Raw genomic sequence first — 15,209 nt, 5'->3', positions numbered from 1 at the left:
TCTCAGGCTGTGCCATGTCTCTCAGACTGTGTTATGTCTCTCTCAGACTGTGCCATGTCCCTCTCAGACTGTGCCATGTCTCTCAGACTGTGCCATGTCTCTCCCAGACTGTGCCATGTCCCTCTAGACTGTGCCATGTCCCTCTCAGGCTGTGCCATGTCTCTCAGACTGTGCCATGTCTCTCTCAGGCTGTGCCATGTCCCTCTCAGGCTGTGCCATGTCTCTCAGACTGTGCCATGTCCCTCTCAGCCTGTGCCATGCCTCTCTCAGACTGTGCCATGTCCCTCTCAGGCTGTGCCATGTCTCTCAGGCTGTGCCATGTCCCTCTCAGGCTGTGCCATGCCTCTCTCAGACTGTGCCATGTCTCTCTCAGCCTGTGCCATGTCCCTCTCAGGCTGTGCCATGTCTCTCGGGCTGTGCCATGTCCCTCTCAGGCTGTGCCATGTCTCTCTCAGGCTGTGTCATGTCCCTCTCGACTGTGCCATGTCCCTCTAGACTGTGCCATGTCCCTCTAGACTGTGCCATGTCCCTCTAGACTGTGCCATGTCCCTCTCAGGCTGTGCCATGTTCCTCTCAGGCTGTTCCATGTCTCTCTCAGACTGTGCCATGTCCCTCTCAGGCTGTGCCATGTCTCTCTCAGACTGTGCCATGTCCCTCTCAGGCTGTGCCATGTCTCTCTCAGGCTGTGCCATGTCCCTCTCGACTGTGCCATGTCTCTCAGACTGTGCCATGTCCCTCTCAGGCTGTGCCATGTCTCTCGGACTGTGCCATGTCTCTCAGACTGTGCCATGTTCCTCTCAGGCTCTGCCATGTCTCTCTCAGACTGTGCCATGTCCCTCTCAGGCTGTGCCATGTCTCTCTCAGGCTGTGCCATGTCCTTCTCGACTGTGCCATGTCCCACTAGACTGTGCCATGTCCCTCTAGACTGTGCCATGTCCCTCTCGACTGTGCCATGTCCCACTAGACTGTGCCATGTCCCTCTAGACTGTGCCATGTCCCACTAGACTGTGCCATGTCCCTCTAGACTGTGCCATGTCCCTCTAGACTGTGCCATGTCTCTCAGACTGTGCCATGTCTCTCAGACTGTGCCATGTCCCTCTCAGGCTGTGCCATGTCTCTCTCAGACTGTACCATGTCCCTCTCAGGCTGTGCCATGTCTCTCTCAGGCTGTGCCATGTCCCTCTCGACTGTGCCATGTCCCACTAGACTGTGCCATGTCCCTCTAGACTGTGCCATGTCCCTCTAGACTGTGCCATGTCCCTCTCAGGCTGTGCCATGTTCCTCTCAGGCTGTGCCATGTCTCTCAGACTGTGCCATGTCCCTCTAGACTGTGCCATGTCCCTCTGAGACTGTGCCATGTCTCTCTCAGGCAGTGCCATGTGTCTCTCAGACTGTGCCATGTCTCTCAGACTGTGCCATGTCTCGTTCAGACTGTGCCATGTCTCGTTCAGACTGTGCCATGTCTCTCAGACTGTGCCATGTCTCGTTCAGACTGTGCCATGTCTCTCACAGGCTGTGCCATGTCTCTCTCAGACAGTGCCATGTCCCTCTCAGACTGTGCCATGTCTCTCAGACTGTGTCATGTCCCTCAGTCTGTGCCATGTCTCTCTCTGACTGTGCCATGTCTCTCTCAGACTGTGCCATGCCTCTCTCAGACTGTGCCATGTCTCTCTGAGACTGTGCCATGTCCCTCTGAGACTGTGCCATATCTCTCAGAATGTGCCATGTCTCTCTCAGACTGTGCCATGTCCCTCTGAGACTGTGCCATGTCTCTCTCAGACTGTGTCATGTCCCTCAGTCTGTGCCATGTCTCTCTCAGACTGCCATGTCTCTCTGAGACTGCCATATCTCTCAGAATGTGCCATGTCTCTCTCAGACTGTGCCATGTCCCTCTGAGACTGTGCCATGTCTCTCTCAGACTGTGCCATGTCTCTCTCAGACTGTGCCATGTCTCTCTCAGACTGTGCCATGCCTCTCTCAGACTGTGCCATGTCGCACTCAGACTGTGCCATGTCCCTCTCAGACTGTGCCATGTCCCTCTAGACTGTGCCATGTCTCTCTCAGACTGTGCCTTGTCCCTCTCAGACTGTGCCATGTCCCTCTCAGACTGTGCCATGTCTCTCTCAGAATGTGCCACGTCTCTCTCAGACTGTGCCATGTCCCTCTAGACTGTGCCGTGTCCCTCTCAGACTGTGCCGTGTCCCTCTCAGACTGTGCCATGTCTCTCTCAGACTGTGCCATGTCCCTCGCAGACTGTGCCATGTCTCTCTAGACTGTGCCACGTCTCTCACAGACTGTGCCTTGTCCCTCTCAGACTGTTCCTTGTCCCTCTCAGGCTGTGCCATGTCCCTCTCAGACTGTGCCATGTCCCTCTAGACTGTGCCATGTCTCTCAGACTGTGCCATGTCCCTCTGAGGCTGTGCCATGTCCCTCTAGACCGTGCCATGTATCTCTAGACTGTGCCATGTCCCTCTTAGGCTGTGCCATGTCTCTCTGACTGTGCCATGTCTCTCAGACTGTGCCATGTCCCTCTGAGACTGTGCCATGTCTCTCTCAGACTGTGCCATGTCCCTCTCAGACTGTGCCATGTCCCTCTAGACTGTGCCACGTCTCTCTCAGACTGTGCCTTGTCCCTCTCAGACTGTTCCTTGTCACTCTCAGGCTGTGCCATGTCCCTCTCAGACTGTGCCATGTCCCTCTAGACTGTGCCATATCTCTCAGACTGTGCCATGTCTCTCTCAGACTGTGCAATGCCTCTCTCAGAATGTGCCATGTCCCTCTCAGACTGTGCCATGTCCCTCTAGACTGTGCCATATCTCTCAGACTGTGCCATGTCTCTCTCAGACTGTGCAATGTCTCTCTCAGAATGTGCCATGTCTCTCTCAGACTGTGCCATGTCTCTCAGACTGTGCAATGTCTCTCTCAGAATGTGCCATGTCTCTCTCAGACTGTGCCATGTCCCTCTCAGACTGTGCCATGTCTTTCTCAGACTGTGCCATGTCTCGCTCAGACTGTGACATGTCTCTCTCAGACTGTGCCATGTCTCTCTCAGACTGTGCCATGTCTCTCTCAGACAGTGCCATGTCTCTCTCAGACTGTGCCATGTCTCTCTCAGACTGTGCCATGTCTCTTTCAGACTGTGCCATGTCCCTCTCAGACTGTGCCATGTCTCTCAGACTGTGCCATGTCCCTCTCAGACTGTGCAATGCCTCTCTCAGAATGTGCCATGTCCCTCTCAGACTGTGCCATGTCCCTCTAGACTGTGCCATATCTCTCAGACTGTGCCATGTCTCTCTCAGACTGTGCAATGCCTCTCTCAGAATGTGCCATGTCCCTCTCAGACTGTGCCATGTCCCTCTAGACTGTGCCATATCTCTCAGACTGTGCCATGTCTCTCTCAGACTGTGCCATGTCCCTCTCAGACTGTGCCATGTCTCTCTCAGACTGTGCAATGTCTCTCTCAGAATGTGCCATGTCTCTCTCAGACTGTGCCATGTCTCTCAGACTGTGCAATGTCTCTCTCAGAATGTGCCATGTCTCTCTCAGACTGTGCCATGTCCCTCTCAGACTGTGCCATGTCTTTCTCAGACTGTGCCATGTCTCGCTCAGACTGTGACATGTCTCTCTCAGACTGTGCCATGTCTCTCTCAGACTGTGCCATGTCTCTCTCAGACAGTGCCATGTCTCTCTCAGACTGTGCCATGTCTCTCTCAGACTGTGCCATGTCTCTTTCAGACTGTGCCATGTCCCTCTCAGACTGTGCCATGTCTCTCAGACTGTGCCATGTCCCTCTCAGACTGCGCCATGTCCCTCTCAGGCTGAGCCATGTCTGTCTCAGACTGTGCCATGTCCCTCTCAGGCTGTGCCATGTCTGTCTCAGACTGTGCCATGTCCCTCTCAGACTGTGCCATGTCTCTCTCGACTGTGCCATGTCTCTCTCAGACTGTGCCATGTCCCTCTCAGGCTGTGCCATGTCTGTCTCAGACTGTGCCATGTCGCTCTCAGACTGTGCCGTGTCCCTCTCAGGCTGAGCCATGTCTGTCTCAGACTGTGCCATGTCCCTCTCAGACTGTGCCTTGTCCCTCTCAGGCTGTGCCATGTCTGTCTCAGACTGTGCCATGTCTCTCAGACTGTGCCATGTCCCTCTCAGACTGTGCCATGTCCCTCTCAGGCTGTGCCATGTCTGTCTCAGACTGTGCCATGTCCCTCTCAGACTGTGCCATGTCTCTCAGACTGTGTCATGTCCCTCAGTCTGTGCCATGTCCCTCTCAGACTGTGCTATGTCTCTCTCAGACTGTGTCATGTCTCTCTCAGACTGTGCCATGTCCCTCTCAGACTGTGCCATGTCTCTCAGACTGTGTCATGTCCCTCAGTCTGTGCCATGTCTCTCTCAGACTGTGCCATGCCTCTCTCAGACTGTGCCATGTCTCTCTCAGACTGTGCCATGTCCCTCTCAGGCTGTGTCATGTCCCTCAGTCTGTGCCATGTCCCTCTGAGACTGTGCCATGTCCCTCTGAGACTGTGCCATATCTCTCAGAATGTGCCATGTCTCTCTCAGACGGTGCCATGTCCCTCTGAGACTGTGCCATGTCTCTCTCAGACTGTGTCATGTCCCTCAGTCTGTGCCATGTCTCTCTCAGACTGTGCCATGTCTCTCTGAGACTGTGCCATATCTCTCAGAATGTGCCATGTCTCTCTCAGACTGTGCCATGTCCCTCTGAGACCGCGCCATGTCTCTCTCAGGCTGTGCCATGTCTCTCTCAGACTGTGCCATGTCTCTCAGACAGTGCCATGTCTCTCTCAGACTGTGCCATGCCTCTCTCAGACTGTGCCATGTCGCTCTCAGACTGTGCCATGTCCCTCTCAGACTGCGCCATGTCCCTCTAGACTGTGCCATGTCTCTCTCAGACTGTGCCATGTCCCTCTCAGACTGTGCCATGTCCCTCTCAGACTGTGCCATGTCTCTCTCAGAATGTGCCACGTCTCTCTCAGACTGTGCCATGTCCCTCTAGACTGTGCCGTGTCCCTCTCAGACTGTGCCGTGTCCCTCTCAGACTGTGCCATGTCTCTCTCAGACTGTGCCATGTCCCTCTCAGACTGTGCCATGTCCCTCTAGACTGTGCCACGTCTCTCACAGACTGTGCCTTGTCCCTCTCAGACTGTTCCTTGTCCCTCTCAGGCTGTGCCATGTCCCTCTCAGACTGTGCCATGTCCCTCTAGACTGTGCCATGTCTCTCAGACTGTGCCATGTCCCTCTGAGACTGTGCCATGTCCCTCTAGACTGTGCCATGTATCTCTAGACTGTGCCATGTCCCTCTTAGGCTGTGCCATGTCTCTCTGACTGTGCCATGTCTCTCAGACTGTGCCATGTCCCTCTGAGACTGTGCCATGTCCCTCTCAGACTTTGCCATGTCCCTCTAGACTGTACCATGTATCACTAGACTGTGCCATGTCCCTCTTAGGCTGTGACATGTCTCTCAGACTGTGCCATATCTCTCAGACTGTGCCACGTCTCTCTCAGACTGTGCCATGTCCCTCTAGACTGTGCCGTGTCCCTCTCAGACTGTGCCGTGTCCCTCTCAGACTGTGCCATGTCTCTCTCAGACTGTGCCATGTCCCTCTCAGACTGTGCAATGTCCCTCTAGACTGTGCCACGGCTCTCTCAGACTGTGCCTTGTCCCTCTCAGACTGTTCATTGTCCCTCTCAGGCTGTGCCATGTCCCTCTCAGACTGTGCCATGTCCCTCTAGACTGTGCCATATCTCTCAGACTGTGCCATGTCTCTCTCAGACTGTGCAATGTCTCTCTCAGAATGTGCCATGTCTCTCTCAGACTGTGCCATGTCTCTCAGACTGTGCAATGTCTCTCTCAGAATGTGCCATGTCTCTCTCAGACTGTGCCATGTCTCTCTCAGACAGTGCCATGTCTCTCTCAGACTGTGCCATGTCTCTCTCAGACTGTGCCATGTCTCTCTCAGACTGTGCCATGTCCCTCTCAGACTGTGCCATGTCTTTCTCAGACTGTGCCATGTCTAGCTCAGACTGTGCCATGTCTCTCTCAGACAGTGCCATGTCTCTCAGACAGTGCCATGTCTCTCTCAGACTGTGCCATGTCCCTCTCAGACTGTGCCATGTCTCTCTCAGAATGTGCCATGTCCCTCTCAGACAGTGCCATGTCTCTCTCAGACTGTGCCATGTCTCTCTCAGACTGTGCCATGTCCCTCTCAGACTGTGCCATGTCTCTCTCAGAATGTGCCATGTCCCTCTCAGGCTGTCCCATGTCCCTCTCAGACTGTGCAATGTCTCTCAGACTGTACCATGTCTCTCTCAGACTGTGCCATGTCTCTCTCAGACTGTGCCATGTCTCTCTCAGAATGTGCCATGTCTCTCTCAGACTGTGCCATGTCCCTCTCAGACTGTGCCATGTCTCTCTCAGAATGTGCCATGTCTCTCTCAGACTGTGCCATGTCTCTCTCAGACTGTGCCAATTCCCCCTCAGACTGTGCCATGTCCCTCTAGACTGTGCCATGTCTCTCTCAGACTGTGCCATGTCTCTCAGATTGTGCCATGTCTCTCTCAGGCTGTCCCAAGTCCTGCTGAGACTGTGCCATGTCTCGCTCAGACTGTGACTTGTCTCTCCCAGACTGTGCCATGTCTCTCTCAGAATGTGCCATGTCTCTCTCAGGCTGTGCCATGTCCCTCTCAGACTGTGCCATGTCTCTCTCAGACTGTGCAATGTCTCTCAGACTGTGCCATGTCCCTCTCAGACTGTGCCATGTCTTTCAGACTGTGCCATGTCCCTCTCAGGCTGTGCCATGCCTCTCTCAGACTGTGCCATGTCTCTCTCAGAATGTGCCATGTCTCTCTCAGACTGTGCTATGTCCCTCTCAGACTGTGCAATGTCTCTCTCAGAATGTGCCATGTCTCTCTCAGACTGTGCCAATTCCCCCTCAGACTGTGCCATGTCTTTCAGACTGTGCCATGTCTCTCTCAGACTGTGCCATGTCTCTCAGATTATGCCATGTCTCTCTCAGGCTGTCCCATGTCCTGCTGAGACTGTGCCATGTCTCGCTCAGACTGTGACTTGTCTCTCTCAGACTGTGCCATGTCTCTCTCAGACAGTGCCATGTCCCTCTCAGACTGTGCCATGTCCCTCTCAGACTGTGCCATGTCTCTCAGACTGTGCCATGTCCCTCTCAGACTGTGCCATGTCTCTCTCAGACTGTGCCATGTCTCTCAGACTGTGCCATGTCCCTCTCAGACTGTGCCATGTCTCTCTCAGACTGTGCCATGTCTCACTCAGACTGTGCCATGTCCCTCTCAGACTGTGCCATGTCTCTCAGACTGTGCCATGTCCCTCTCAGACTGTGCCATGTCCCTCTCAGAATGTGCCATGTCTCTCTCAGGCTGTGCCATGTCTCTCTCAGACTGTGCCATGTCTCTCAGACTGTGCCATGTCCCTCTCAGACTGTGCCATGTCTCTCAGACTGTGCCATGTCCCTCTCAGACTGCGCCATGTCTCTCTCAGACTGTGCCATGTCCCTCTCAGACTGTGCCATGTCCCTCTTAGACTGTGCCATGTCCCTCTAGACTGTGCCATGTATCTCTGGACTGTACCATGTCCCTCTCAGGCTGTGCCATGTCCCTCTCAGACTGTGCCATGTCTCTCAGACTGTGCCATGTCTGTCAGACTGTGCCATGTCTCTCTCAGACTACGCCATGTCCCTCTCAGGCTGTGCCATGTCCCTCTCAGACTGTGCCATGTCTCTCAGACTGTGCCATGTCTGTCAGACTGTGCCATGTCTCTCTCAGACTGTGCCATGTCTCTCTCAGACTGTGCCATGTCTCTCTCAGGCTGTGCCATGTCTCTCAGACTGTGCCATGTCCCTCTCAGGCTGTGCCATGTCCCTCTCACGCTGTGCCATGTCTCTCTCAGACTGTGCCATGTCCCTCTCAGACTGTGCCACGTCCCTCTCAGACTGTGCATTGTCTCTCTCAGACTGTGCCATGTCACTCTCAGACTGTGCCATGTCTCTCTTAGACTGTGCCATGTCTCTCTCAGACTGTGCCATGCCTCTCTCAGACTGTGCCATGTCTCTCTCAGACTGTGCCATGTCACTCTCAGACTGTGCCATGTCTTTCAGACTGTGCCATGTCCCTGTCAGACTGTGCTATGTCTCTCTCTGTGCCATGTCCCTCTCAGACTGTGCCATGTCTCTCTCAGTCTGTGCCGTCTCTCTCTCAGACTGTGCCATTTCTCTCAGACTGCGCCATGCCTCTCTCAGACTGTGCCATGTGCCTCTCAGACTGTGCCATGTCTCTCAGACTGTGCCATGTCCCTCTCACACTGTGCCATGTCTCTCAGACTGTGCCATGTCTCTCTCAGACTGTGCTATTTTTCGCAGACTGTGCCATGTCTCTCTCAGACTGTGCCATGTCTCTCTCAGACTGTGCCATGTCTCTCTCAGACTGTGCCATGTCCCTCTCAGACTGTGCCATGTCTCTCTCAGACTGTGCCATGTCTCTCTCAGACTGTGCCATGTCTCTCTCAGACTGTGCCATGTCCCTCTCAGACTGTGCCATGTCCCTCTAGACTGTGCCATGTATCTCTAGACTGTGCCATGTCCCTCTCAGGCTATGCCATATCTCTCAGACTGTGCCATGTCTCTCAGACTGTGCCATGTCTCTCTCAGACTGTGCCATGTCTCTCAGACTGTGCCATGTCTCTCAGACTGTGCCATGTCTCTCTCAGACTGTGCCATGTCCCTCTCAGGCTGTGCCATGTCTCTCAAACTGTGCCATGTCTCTCTCAGACTGTGCCATGTCCCTCTCAGACTGTGCCATGTCTCTCAGACTGTGCCATGTCCCTCAGTCTGTGCCATGTCCCTCTCAGACAGTGCCATGTCTCTCAGACTGTGCAATGTCTCTCTCAGAATGTGCCATGTCTCTCTGAGACTGTGCCATGTCTTTCTCAGACTGTGCCATTTCTCGCTCAGACTGTGCCATGTCTTTCCCAGACTGTGCCATTTCTCGCTCAGACTGTGACATGTCTCTCTCAGACTGTGCCATGTCTCTCTCAGACAGTGCCATGTCTCTCTCAGACTGTGCCATGTCTCTCTCAGACTGTGCCATGTCTCTCTCAGGCTGTGCCATGTCCCTCTCAGACTGTGCAATGTCTCTCAGACTGTGCCATGTCCCTCTCAGACTGTGCCATGTCTCTCTCAGACTGTGCCATGTCTCTCTCAGAATGTGCCATGTCTCTCTCAGACTGTGCCATGTCCCTCGCAGACTGTGCCATGTCTTTCAGACTGTGCCATGTCCCTCTCAGGCTGTGCCATGCCTCTCTCAGACTGTGCCATGTCTCTCTCAGAATGTGCCATGTCTCTCTCAGACTGTGCTATGTCCCTCTCAGACTGTGCAATGTCTCTCTCAGAATGTGCCATGTCTCTCTCAGACTGTGCCAATTCCCCCTCAGACTGTGCCATGTCTTTCAGACTGTGCCATGTCTCTCTCAGACTGTGCCATGTCTCTCAGATTATGCCATGTCTCTCTCAGGCTGTCCCATGTCCTGCTGAGACTGTGCCATGTCCCTCTCAGACTGTGCCATGTCTCTCTCAGACTGTGCCATGTCTCTCTCAGACTGTGCCATGTCTCTCTCAGACTGTGCCATGCCTCTCTCAGACTGTGCCATGTCTCTCAGACTGTGCCATGTCTCTCTCAGACTGTGACATGTCTCTCTCAGACTGTGCCATGTCTCTCTCAGGCTGTGCCATGTCCCTCTCAGACTGTGCCATGTCTCTCTCTGTGCCATGTCCCTCTCAGACTGTGCCATGTCTCTCTCAGACTGTGCCATGTCTCTCTCAGGCTGTGCCATGTCCCTCTCAGACTGTGCCATGTCTCTCTCTGTGCCATGTTCCTCTCAGACTGTGCCATGTCTCACTCAGTCTGTGCCATGTCTCTCTCAGACTGTGCCATGTCTCTCTCAGGCTGTGCCATGTCCCTCTCAGACTGTGCCATGTCTCTCTCAGTCTGTGCCATGTCTATCTCAGTCTGTGCCATGTCTCTCTCAGGCTGTGCCATGTCCCTCTCAGACTGTGCCATGTCTCTCTCTGTGCCATGTCCCTCTCAGACTGTGCCATGTCTCTCTCAGTCTGTGCCGTCTCTCTCTCAGACTGTGCCATGCCTTTCTCAGACTGTGCCATGCCTCTCTCAGACTGTACCATGTCTCTCTCTGCGCCATGTCCTTCTCAGACTGTGCCATGTCTCTCTCATACTGTGCCATGTCTCTCAGACTGTGCCATGTCTCTCTCAGACTGTGCTATTTTTCGCAGACTGTGCCATGTCTCTCAGACTGTGCCATGTCTCTCTCATACTGTGCCATGTCTCTCAGACTGTGCCATGTCTCTCTAAGACTGTGCCATGTCTCTCTCATACTGTGCCATGTCTCTCAGACTGTGCCTTGTCTCTCTCAGACTGTGCTATTTTTCGCAGACTGTGCCATGTCTTTCTCAGACTGTGCCATGTCTCTCTCAGACTGTGCCATGTCTCTCTCAGACTGTGCCATGTCTCTCTCAGACTGTGCCATGTCTCTCAGACTGTGCCATGTCTCTCAGACTGTGCCATGTCTCTCTCAGACTGTGCCATGTCTCTCTCAGACTGTGCCATGTCTCTCTCAGACTGTGCCATGTCTCTCTCAGACTGTGCCATGTCTCTCTCAGACTGTGCCATGTCTCTCAGACTGTGCCATGTCTCTCAGACTGTGCCATGTCTCTCTCAGACTGTGCCATGTCTCTCTCAGACTGTGCCATGTCTCTCAGACAGTGCCATGTCTCTCTGAGACTGTGCCATGTCTCTCTCAGGCTGTGCCATGTCTCTCTCAGTCTGTGCCGTCTCTCTCTCAGACTGTGCCATGTCTCTCTCAGACTGCGCCATGCCTCTCTCAGACTGTGCCATGTGCCTCTCAGACTGTGCCATGTCTCTCAGACTGTGCCATGTCTCTCTCAGACTGTGCTATTTTTCGCAGACTGTGCCATGTCTCTCTCAGACTGTGCCATGTCTCTCTCAGACTGTGCCATGTCTCTCTCAGACTGTGCCATGTCTCTCTCAGACTGTGCCATATCCCTCTCAGACTGTGCCATGTCCCTCTAGACTGTGCCATGTATCTCTAGACTGTGCCATGTCCCTCTCAGGCTGTGCCATATCTCTCATACTGTGCCATGTCTCTCAGACTGTGCCATGTCTCTCACAGACTGTGCCATGTCCCTCTCAGGCTGTGCCATGTCTCTCAAACTGTGCCATGTCTCTCTCAGACTGTGCCATGTCCCTCTCAGACTGTGTATTTGTCTCTCTCAGACTGTGCCATGTCTCTCTCAGACTGTGTCATGTCCCTCTCAGGCAGTGCCATGTCCCTCTCAGACTGTGCCATGTCCCTCTCAGGCTGTGCCATGTCTGTCTCAGACTGTGCCATGTCCCTCTCAGACTGTGCCATGTCTCTCAGACTGTGCCATGTCCCTCTCAGACTGTGCCATGTCCCTCTCAGGCTGTGCCATGTTTGTCTCAGACTGTGCCATGTCCCTCTCAGACTGTGCCATGTCTCTCAGACTGTGTCATGTCCCTCAGTCTGTGCCATGTCCCTCTCAGACTGTGCTATGTCTCTCTCAGACTGTGTCATGTCTCTCTCAGACTGTGCCATGTCCCTCTCAGACTGTGCCATGTCTCTCAGACTGTATCATGTCCCTCAGTCTGTGCCATGTCTCTCTCAGACTGTGCCATGCCTCTCTCAGACTGTCCATGTCTCTCTGAGACTGTGCCATGTCCCTCTGAGACTGTGCCATATCTCTCAGAATGTGCCATGTCTCTCTCAGACTGTGCCATGTCCCTCTGAGACTGTGCCATGTCTCTCTCAGACTGTGTCATGTCCCTCAGTCTGTGCCATGTCTCTCTCAGACTGTGCCATGTCTCTCTGAGACTGTGCCATATCTCTCAGAATGTGCCATGTCTCTCTCAGACTGTGCCATGTCCCTCTGAGACTGTGCCATGTCTCTCTCAGACTGTGCCATGTCTCTCTCAGACTGTGCCATGTCTCTCTCAGACTCTGCCATGCCTCTCTCAGACTGTGCCATGTCGCTCTCAGACTGTGCCATGTCCCTCTCAGACTGTGCCATGTCCCTCTAGACTGTGCCATGTCTCTCTCAGACTGTGCCTTGTCCCTCTCAGACTGTGCCATGTCCCTCTCAGACTGTGCCATGTCTCTCTCAGAATGTGCCACGTCTCTCTCAGACTGTGCCATGTCCCTCTAGACTGTGCCGTGTCCCTCTCAGACTGTGCCGTGTCCCTCTCAGACTGTGCCATGTCTCTCTCAGACTGTGCCATGTCCCTCTCAGACTGTGCCATGTCCCTCTAGACTGTGCCACGTCTCTCACAGACTGTGCCTTGTCCCTCTCAGACTGTGCCATGTCCCTCTAGACTGTGCCATGTCTCTCAGACTGTGCCATGTCCCTCTGAGGCTGTGCCATGTCCCTCTAGACTGTGCCATGTATCTCTAGACTGTGCCATGTCCCTCTTAGGCTGTGCCATGTCTCTCAGACTGTGCCATGTCCCTCTCAGACTGTGCCATGTCTTTCTCAGACTGTGCCATGTCTCGCTCAGACTGTGCCATGTCTCTCTCAGACAGTGCCATGTCTCTCAGACAGTGCCATGTCTCTCTCAGACTGTGCCATGTCCCTCTCAGACTGTGCCATGTCTCTCTCAGAATGTGCCATGTCCCTCTCAGGCTGTCCCATGTCCCTCTCAGACTGTGCAATGTCTCTCAGACTGTGCCATGTCTCTCTCAGTCTGTGCCATGTCTCTCTCAGACTGTGCCATGTCTCTCTCAGAATGTGCCATGTCTCTCTCAGACTGTGCCATGTCCCTCTCAGACTGTGCCATGTCTCTCTCAGAATGTGCCATGTCTCTCTCAGACTGTGCCATGTCTCTCTCAGACTGTGCCAATTCCCCCTCAGACTGTGCCATGTCCCTCTAGACTGTGCCATGTCTCTCTCAGTCTGTGCCATGTCTCTCAGATTGTGCCATGTCTCTCTCAGGCTGTCCCATGTCCTGCTGAGACTGTGCCATGTCTCGCTCAGACTGTGACTTGTCTCTCCCAGAATGTGCCATGTCTCTCTCAGAATGTGCCATGTCTCTCTCAGGCTGTGCCATGTCCCTCTCAGACTGTGCCATGTCTCTCTCAGACTGTGCAATGTCTCTCAGACTGTGCCATGTCCCTCTCAGACTGTGCCATGTCTTTCAGACTGTGCCATGTCCCACTCAGGCTGTGCCATGCCTCTCTCAGACTGTGCCATGTCTCTCTCAGAATGTGCCATGTCTCTCTCAGACTGTGCTATGTCCCTCTCAGACTGTGCAATGTCTCTCTCAGAATGTGCCATGTCTCTCTCAGACTGTGCCAATTCCCCCTCAGACTGTGCCATGTCTTTCAGACTGTGCCATGTCTCTCTCAGACTGTGCCATGTCTCTCAGATTATGCCATGTCTCTCTCAGGCTGTCCCATGTCCTGCTGAGACTGTGCCATGTCTCGCTCAGACTGTGACTTGTCTCTCTCAGACTGTGCCATGTCTCTCTCAGACAGTGCCATGTCCCTCTCAGACTGTGCCATGTCCCTCTCAGACTGTGCCATGTCTCTAAGACTGTGCCATGTCCCTCTCAGACTGTGCCATGTCTCTCTCAGACTGTGCCATGTCTCTCAGACTGTGCCATGTCCCTCTCAGACTGTGCCATGTCTCTCTCAGACTGTGCCATGTCTCTCTCAGACTGTGCCATGTCCCTCTCAGACTGTGCCATGTCTCTCAGACTGTGCCATGTCCCTCTCAGACTGTGCCATGTCCCTCTCAGAATGTGCCATGTCTCTCTCAGGCTGTGCCATGTCTCTCTCAGACTGTGCCATGTCTCTCAGACTGTGCCATGTCCCTCTCAGACTGTGCCATGTCTCTCAGACTGTGCCATGTCCCTCTCAGACTGCGCCATGTCTCTCTGAGACTGTGCCATGACCCTCTCAGACTGTGCCATGTCCCTCTTAGACTGTGCCATGTCCCTCTAGACTGTGCCATGTATCTCTGGACTGTACCATGTCCCTCTCAGGCTGTGCCATGTCCCTCTCAGACTGTGCCATGTCTCTCAGACTGTGCCATGTCTGTCAGACTGTGCCATGTCTCTCTCAGACTACACCATGTCCCTCTCAGGCTGTGCCATGTCCCTCTCAGACTGTGCCATGTCTCTCAGACTGTGCCATGTCTGTCAGACTGTGCCATGTCTCTCTCAGACTGTGCCATGTCTCTCTCAGACTGTGCCATGTCTCTCTCAGGCTGTGCCATGTCTCTCAGACTGTGCCATGTCCCTCTCAGGCTGTGCCATGTCCCTCTCACGCTGTGCCATGTCTCTCTCAGACTGTGCCATGTCCCTCTCAGACTGTGCCACGTCCCTCTCAGACTGTGCATTGTCTCTCTCAGACTGTGCCATGTCTCTCTTAGACTGTGCCATGTCTCTCTCAGACTGTGCCATGCCTCTCTCAGACTGTGCCATGTCTCTCTCAGACTGTGCCATGTCGCTCTCAGACTGTGCCATGTCTTTCAGACTGTGCCATGTCCCTGTCAGACTGTGCCATGTCTCTCTCTGTGCCATGTCCCTCTCAGACTGTGCCATGTCTCTCTCAGTCTGTGCCGTCTCTCTCTCAGACTGTGCCATTTCTCTCAGACTGCGCCATGCCTCTCTCAGACTGTGCCATGTGCCTCTCAGACTGTGCCATGTCTCTCAGACTGTGCCATGTCCCTCTCACACTGTGCCATGTCTCTCAGACTGTGCCATGTCTCTCTCAGACTGTGCTATTTTTCGCAGACTGTGCCATGTCTCTCTCAGACTGTGCCATGTCTCTCTCAGACTGTGCCATGTCTCTCTCAGACTGTGCCATGTCCCTCTCAGACTGTGCCATGTCTCTCTCAGACTGTGCCATGTCTCTCTCAGACTGTGCCATGTCTCTCTCAGACTGTGCCATGTCCCTCTCAGACTGTGCCATGTCCCTCTAGACTGTGCCATGTATCTCTAGACTGTGCCATGTCCCTCTCAGGCTATGCCATATCTCTCAGACTGTGCCATGTCTCTCAGACTGTGCCATGTCTCTCTCAGACTGTGCCATGTCTCTCAGACTGTGCCATGTCTCTCA

Source organism: Scyliorhinus torazame, chromosome 3 (assembly GCF_047496885.1).
Source record: "Scyliorhinus torazame isolate Kashiwa2021f chromosome 3, sScyTor2.1, whole genome shotgun sequence".
NCBI classification, from domain to species: Eukaryota; Metazoa; Chordata; class Chondrichthyes; order Carcharhiniformes; family Scyliorhinidae; genus Scyliorhinus; species Scyliorhinus torazame.
Note: the sequence above shows the minus strand (reverse complement) of the source record.